This window comes from Lissotriton helveticus, chromosome 4_1 (assembly GCF_964261635.1).
Source record: "Lissotriton helveticus chromosome 4_1, aLisHel1.1, whole genome shotgun sequence".
In the NCBI taxonomy this organism is placed as follows: domain Eukaryota; kingdom Metazoa; phylum Chordata; class Amphibia; order Caudata; family Salamandridae; genus Lissotriton; species Lissotriton helveticus.
The window spans coordinates 222512119-222519112 of record NC_136063.1 but is presented as its reverse complement, the minus strand read 5'-3'; the positions used below and the strand labels follow the sequence as shown (position 1 = coordinate 222519112).

General features: G+C 42.0%; 1 long non-coding RNA gene across 1 annotated transcript; it reads right to left on the bottom strand.

Moving 5' to 3' along the window:
• Positions 1-5433: 5433 nt before the first annotated feature.
• Positions 5434-5815, bottom strand: LOC144827113 (uncharacterized). Its single transcript, XR_013610026.1, has 3 exons — positions 5757-5815; positions 5577-5666; positions 5434-5480 (listed from the first exon to the last, which is right to left on the bottom strand). It is a non-coding gene; the product is annotated as an uncharacterized LOC144827113 (long non-coding RNA).
• Between the last annotated feature and the right edge of the window lie 1179 nt (positions 5816-6994).

Below are 6994 nucleotides of genomic sequence, written 5' to 3'. Positions count from 1 at the left end.
GAATTAGCGACATTGAATGTTTCAGTATCAGTAATAGACTCACCAGTGTTACTGTCTGCGAGTAATTCTATGGAAGACGGGGCAATTAAGTTGTCACAAACTAAATCTAATGAACTTGGCAGTATAGCTAATACACATTGCAGTGGTAGCTCAGTACCCGATGATTCGCCAGGTGTGGCATATGATCAGGGGTGTATGGCGTGCTGCTCTGTCACAACTTCTGCTACAATTATGGCTTCTACTCCTCCTAACCTGCGTCCTGAATTGGCTAGCAATTTGCGACCTATATCTCGGACATCGACTGAAGATAGTGGGCTGCCAAATGGTCAAATATTTCCTGTGCCACAAGATTCTTAACAGGCTTTGGACAAACCTTTGGAAAAAGAGGGGTTCTCCAGTATATAATACATCTGTTAAACATAATTTTTTTAAATCCAGAACAGCAAAAGGTGCAAATAAAGTCTTTAATGGACTGGACCAGCAGCAATTTACTGCTCTATCACTATGATCTAAGGTTGCTCCAGCTGACAGTCCCCTGCGACGCTGGAGTCAAGTGAAAGAAGAGGTTAAGACAATGATATCAAGGCTATCGGGTGCTAGTCCAACAGATGATGGTTGTGGTAATATGGCTGTGGCAGGGACTGGAGCTGCTTGCTCGCAGTCTGGTTCAGCAATACCTTCAGCAACACCCTCTGGCCAATCAACTATTTTGCATCCTTCTGTTATGTTATTGGTATCTGGTTCTCCTTAAGTGTTGCTACAAGACACTGGAGAATCTCAACCTGGAAGGATACAGGATCATGATGTTCCTTCACTTGATTTGATTCTCCAAGCTCTAAAAGATCAGAGAGAAGAAGCACGGGAGCACTATGCTCAAGCCAGGGTATATAATCATAGTATTCATCAGTCCCTGAAGAAAGTAACACTTAAGGTCGGATTACTGGCAAACACTGATATGGAATTGCAGCAGAGGGTAGCTAATACCGAGGAGACTACTACGAAAGCAGTTTGTTTTCTTCAGGTGCATGATGACCACATAACAACTATTCACCTCAAGTTAGAGGATCTAGAGAACCTTCAGCGGCAGCATAATTAAAACTCTTTGTAGTTCCTGAGAGACAAGAGGGGTCGGACTCCAGAGCTTTTATTGTTCAGCTATTACAGAAGGCTTTCCCGGACCTGGGATTGCCAGGTGCAAAGGGCTCATAGACTCCCATTAATACATCATAAATTGGGCTCTCGCTATCCAAGGCCATTTCTGATCTTTTTCTGATTTATTTTGCTTTGGCAGGCCGTATCCTTGATGGCCCGTTCTAGTTCTCCGTGGCAGTTCATTCCTTTTCTTTTTTTGCACGGTCAGATCTCTGTAAAGTGACAATGGGCAGGTGGTGGAAGTTATGACAATTGATTGATTCGCTGAAAGCAACTGGGGTACAAGTATGCTTACAGGAGCCAGCACATTAGAAGGTGTTGCGGGGGGCCAATTAGATTTCTTTTCAATAGAACAAGAAGCAAAATAAGCTATTGGTAGATGGCAAAAAGGGGTGTCGGATAAAGTCTGAGGTCTCTGTTTTAGCTTTTTCTCCCTTTTTTCTCCTCTTCATTTCTTTATATTGGCCCTTCTGTGATTGATAATGCTTAAACAGTATATGTGTAGTGAGTGTGGGCATGGTTGGGGAGTCTCCGTGAGTGCACTAGCTCCAAGTAGCTGCCAAATCAGCGGCAGCTGATAAAAGGGGACCATTCCTTCCAAACGATGCAGGGAGGGTGGTGTGTTTGCCGAGGCGAAAGGGGTAGGAGTGGGGTTATTGAGGGCAAGAAAAGGTTAACATAAGCGCATTAAGAAGCAAATCTGTAAACAGAGTTAATGAAAACGGAATACATTCAAGAATAAAGCTACACATAGGGCTGGGTATAAAACATTTGGGTGGGAATAATCTTTGTAATGGAGTGGATTAAATGTCTTGCTTGGATTGTTGCAGGCCTTAACAGCAGAATTAAGCTGCAACTTGTCTGTGAAGAGATAACAATGTATAATCTACAGGTAGTTATGCTAACAGAGATGCATCACAGCCTTTTAAACCAATTAGGGTCCAAATTGTGGTGTGCACGCTACAAGGTACCTCAATGGGGGGGTTGCTATACTAAAACAAACGGTTCTCATCTATGATATGCAAAACACTGGCTGATCAGAGAGGTAGATAGTCAATTGCACAGATGGAGATGAGGGGAAAGAAATATGTTTTTTGTTCACTTTATAGCCCTAATGTTGATTACCCCATAGTTGTTGATGTGCTAAATATGGAACTTTTGAATTGGGAGGGGGAGCAGGTTGTAATGGCAGAGTTTAACTGTGTTTTGGATTACAGTATAGACACAACTAGGCGGGGAGCTACTCATAGAATACGGAAGACTCGGGCAGCAATTCGGGGATTGGGTCATTTTCAGTCTATTGGAAATGTGTGGAGAAATCTGTATCCAACTATACAGGGTATACGTATTATTCTGCCCCGCATAAACTTTATTCTGGAATAGACATGGCATGGGTTTCGTATCAAATATTGTGGTTAGCAGACATGGATGTAGGCCCGAGGGCTGCTTCCGACCATAGTCCTATATTACTCTCGTTACATGGACTTAGCTCAATGTAAGACGTTTAGACCTTTTTCTTTCCCTATATATCTGTTGTCAGATGGGGTGTATTTGGCTAGTATTAGGAAACAGCTTGATCTATTCTTTAAAGAGAATACTGGGCCAGCATCGCGGTTTATGGTTTGAGATACGAGTTATAGTTATGAGGCATAACACAACAATATGTATGGCAACAGAATAAAGAGCGTAGAATGGCAAGTAAGGAAGCTATTCAAGCGATACGTAACGCGGAAGAAAAATATGCAGAGGCAGTCTTACAGGGTACTAATGACCAAGAGCAATTGTTGTTTACTTTAATTGACCTTAGATTAGCCACAAAGAAGACACTCAGGGAGAAAATTGCGGTAAGATGTAATAAATATCGTCTTAAGCAGTACGAATATGGTGAACAAAAAGGTATAATTTTGGCCTTTAAGGTCGCAGAGAACAGGGCTAAAACTCATATAAAAGCTATTAAAGGGGTAAATGGCATACTCCATTCACATCCACAGCAGATTCTTGAACAATGTTCTATTATCAGGAGTTATATACCCCAACATCTGAACTAACAGATGAAGACATACAACCATATATTCAGGGTAGACTTTTATCAAGCGTGGGGGTATAGACATCTGATTTATTGGAAAGAAATATTTTAAGGGAAGAAATGGAATTGGCTATTTCTACTCTGCCATCTGGAAAGGCGGCTGGAGAAGATTCTATACCAGCCAAATTTTATAAGCTTTTTAAAGATGTTTTGACTTTGCCACTTAGTCAGGTCATACAGTTTATTGGCTCAAATGGTAAGGTACCAGAGTCATGGAACATAATGCAGATTGTTTTCTTTCTGAAAAAGGGTAAGCCCCATGACGTGAGGTTTGTATCATCCAATATCGCTCATTAATGCGGACTCAAAAATATTTGCTAAAATATTTGCGAATCATCTCGCTCCAGTCATGCCTGGTCTTGTGTCCCCTCACTAACAGGGTTTCATTCAAGGTAGGGACACTACCAACCATGTTAATATGGTGGTTGGGGCTTTTGATATGACAAGCAAGGGGCCAACCCCTCTCGGTATGATCCTTTCAGACGCTGAGAAGGCATTTGATAGAGTGGGGTGAGATTTTCTCCGGGCCATACTATTAAGGGACAATACAAACGATGGATACAAGCTCTATTTAATAAACCCCAAGCTACACTTGTATATTTAGGCTCACAGTCATTAATAAATCCGATTCTGTGTGGCACCCGGCAGAGTTGTCCTCCTTCACCTTTCTTATTTGCTTTGTATATTGAGCCATTTATTTGTGCTCCGCAATGTAACTCTCAAATCCTGCCATTAGTTTCTGGGGAAAGTTCACTTAAGGTTATCACCTATGCGGATGATATTGCGGTTTTTACAACTGAACCCATCAGGGCAATAAAAGCTATTGAGGATGAAGCAGTCAAGTTCGGCTCAGTTTCAGGGTATAAATTAAACGTTAAAAAAACTCAAATATTTCTTAACTTTAAACCGGCTGTATCAATTCAAGGGGTCTGCTCCGTAGTTACTTATTTGGGGGTGAAGCTCTCTGCGCAGGTCGGGAGGATGTTTTCTTTGAATTATGGATCTCTACTGAAAGGGTTAGCCAAATCATTAAAAAAAATGGCATAACGGTATTATAGGGTGAATTAATATTATTAAAATGAAGATCCTACCTAAATTCTTGAACTTATTCTGTTCTTTTCCTTTGCAGGTTCCTAATTTATTTTTAAGAGGTTAGTGGGGGTGTTAAGTAGCTTTATCTGGGGTTACAGAAATGCTTGGCATGCAATAGACCTGCCAAAGCTTCCATTTAAGGATGCACAAAAGGAGGTATTGGGTCCTACCACTGGCTAGCCTGTACCTCAACAACTAGTAAACAAAACAGAAGTGGCTAGTCAGGTTTGTTTTATAATCAATTACTGCCCCCGCAACCAAATTGTTTTGCGTGAACTAGACTTCTTTTGTCACAAAACGATTTATTTTCATTTATAGTTAAGTTTCATTAGTCAAACCATATGTTTTCAAAGGAGACTCACATCAAAACAGTCAAATCAATAACATACAATAATGTGCACAATATATACAAGTGTACAGAGGTTCACAATGGAGACTCAAAATTAATGACACCAAAACAACTTTCTACATAACAAATACATTCAAAGTAAATTGCAACATCAAAAACATTTTAACAAGGAAAACTGATACACATAAGAAACCAGTCCTTTCATTCAAATACCAGTGGACAGGCAGAAGTGGGGATGGAATAGGACTGCCTGCCTGTCGCACAAGACCTGTGATGAATTAATTAATTACAAGGATTAACAGCGGGTTCCACCAGAGTGGCATTAGTCAATCCTTGCTGCACCCTTCTTCTTTATCACAGGCTGGGGGTCAACGCGTTTCGAACCATATTAGATTGTGGTTCTCCTCAGGACATGGACTGGATAAAATCCTCACTACAAAAAAATTAAGGGAGGTGTCAAACTTATACTGCAACTACGTATGTACAAGCACTCTCTGACTACACACGAAAAAAGGAATAATCGCAATTTACCTGCCCGGCACACACAGGCGCTGCAGGAGTGAGGGTTAATTGCACATCAAGTGGAGTAGTCTGGAACAACAAGTGTTCACGGTCAAAACTGGTTCGTTACAGAGATTAATTAAAGAAAAATTCATTAAAGAAAAAGGTAGAACATTGTAAGGGGAACCGCAGAATACCTGTACTGGATTGTTGGCGCAGGATGACAGACCAAGTATTTTCAAAACGCCCGCAGGGAGGTGCGCAAAAGAGTTCAAAGGAACAAATCACCTTGTCTTGTAGCTGAGTAGTAAAAAGCAGACAGCACTGTAGTGCAATGTCCTGGCATAAGGACGCACAAGTAACATACCGGATTGTATTATGTCTATTATGTCTTACCTGCGCATAGAGTACTGGCGCTGGTAGACTGAAGCACCGGGAGAAAATTCTTCACTACTCAGCAAAGGGCGAGTCTTTTCACCAACACCACTGCAAAAAGCGTGAAACATTAGGCATACACGCATCGCAGGGCTTTTATTATTAAATGAGACAGGGTCACGGGAGGCACAGGAGACTTACTAGCACGTATCCTGGATTCCATCCATCAGAGCGCCGCCATCAACATCCAGCGTTTGGTAACGCGGGCCGTCTGCTAGCAGTTTACAAAGGGACCCGGGTTATGCCATGGAAAACGACGAGGGTATCGCGCTGAGAATGTTGGAACTTGTAGTTCCGCCTCAAGGAGCGAAGAGTATCACAGTGACAACACGGATTTATATTGCTTGCCATACGAATGTCAGTGAGTGCCTGAACAGTGCAAGGTATTGCAATGGGCTCAACCAGGGATAAACAAAGATGCAAGAAAACAAAGATGCAAGGAAACAGATGACGAAAATATTTGTCAAATGCCATTAATGACCAGCCCCCACACTGTTTGATTCCAGACGTGCAGTTAACTGAGTGAAAATGAGAACGGAAAAAATCCTGACATAATCAGAATTTGTCAAGAAATGAATAAATAAGCAGCACGGTCCAGAGCTCAGCGCCACCACAATGTCTAAAACCAGACGTGAGATAGAGTGGAAATAGAAATAAATACAAAGATGCTTGACGCTGTCAGGTTATTGTCAACAGCATGACTCAGCTCAGCGTTAAAATGTACACAGAACAGTACATCAAGGAAGATAGATTTTACAGATTTCCAAGTTCAGACATTTCATTGAGGCCAGAATTGGATGTGTCAAATTTGAGGATAAGGTACGCCTCTTTCTGTGCTAGGCGTACATCAGGGTCCCCACTGCCACCTCTGATAACAGCAAGCACAGTCCATCTGATATCATTAGAGGAATGTTTGTGTCTTAGAAAGTGAGAGACCAATGGTGCAGTTCGGTTGTTGTTGTTTATCCTTGAGCGGTGTTGAATAATTCTTTGTCGCACCTCCTGAGTGGTCTTACCAATGTACACCTTATTGCATGGGCATTGGATGGCGTAAACAGTGTATTTTGTTTTGCAGTTGGTATGTTCTTCATGGCGCCAACATTTAGTTCCGTCTGTGAAAAGAGGAGCCTCCATCGTGAGATCACAGACGGTGCATGTCCCGCATTTACGATGTCCCTTCACAGGAGTGGCCCCAAAGATGGTACTTTGGGTATCTCTTTTTACAGGGGGCCGTGTGGTTGTAATCATCTGGCCGATGCTCCGGGTTTTTTTTCAGTGCAAACAATGGAAGGCCCACATCTGGTAAGACTTCCTCAACCAGATGCCAACATTTTCTGATTGTTTTTTGGAGCTGGTTGGTATGGGGACCAAAAGTGGAG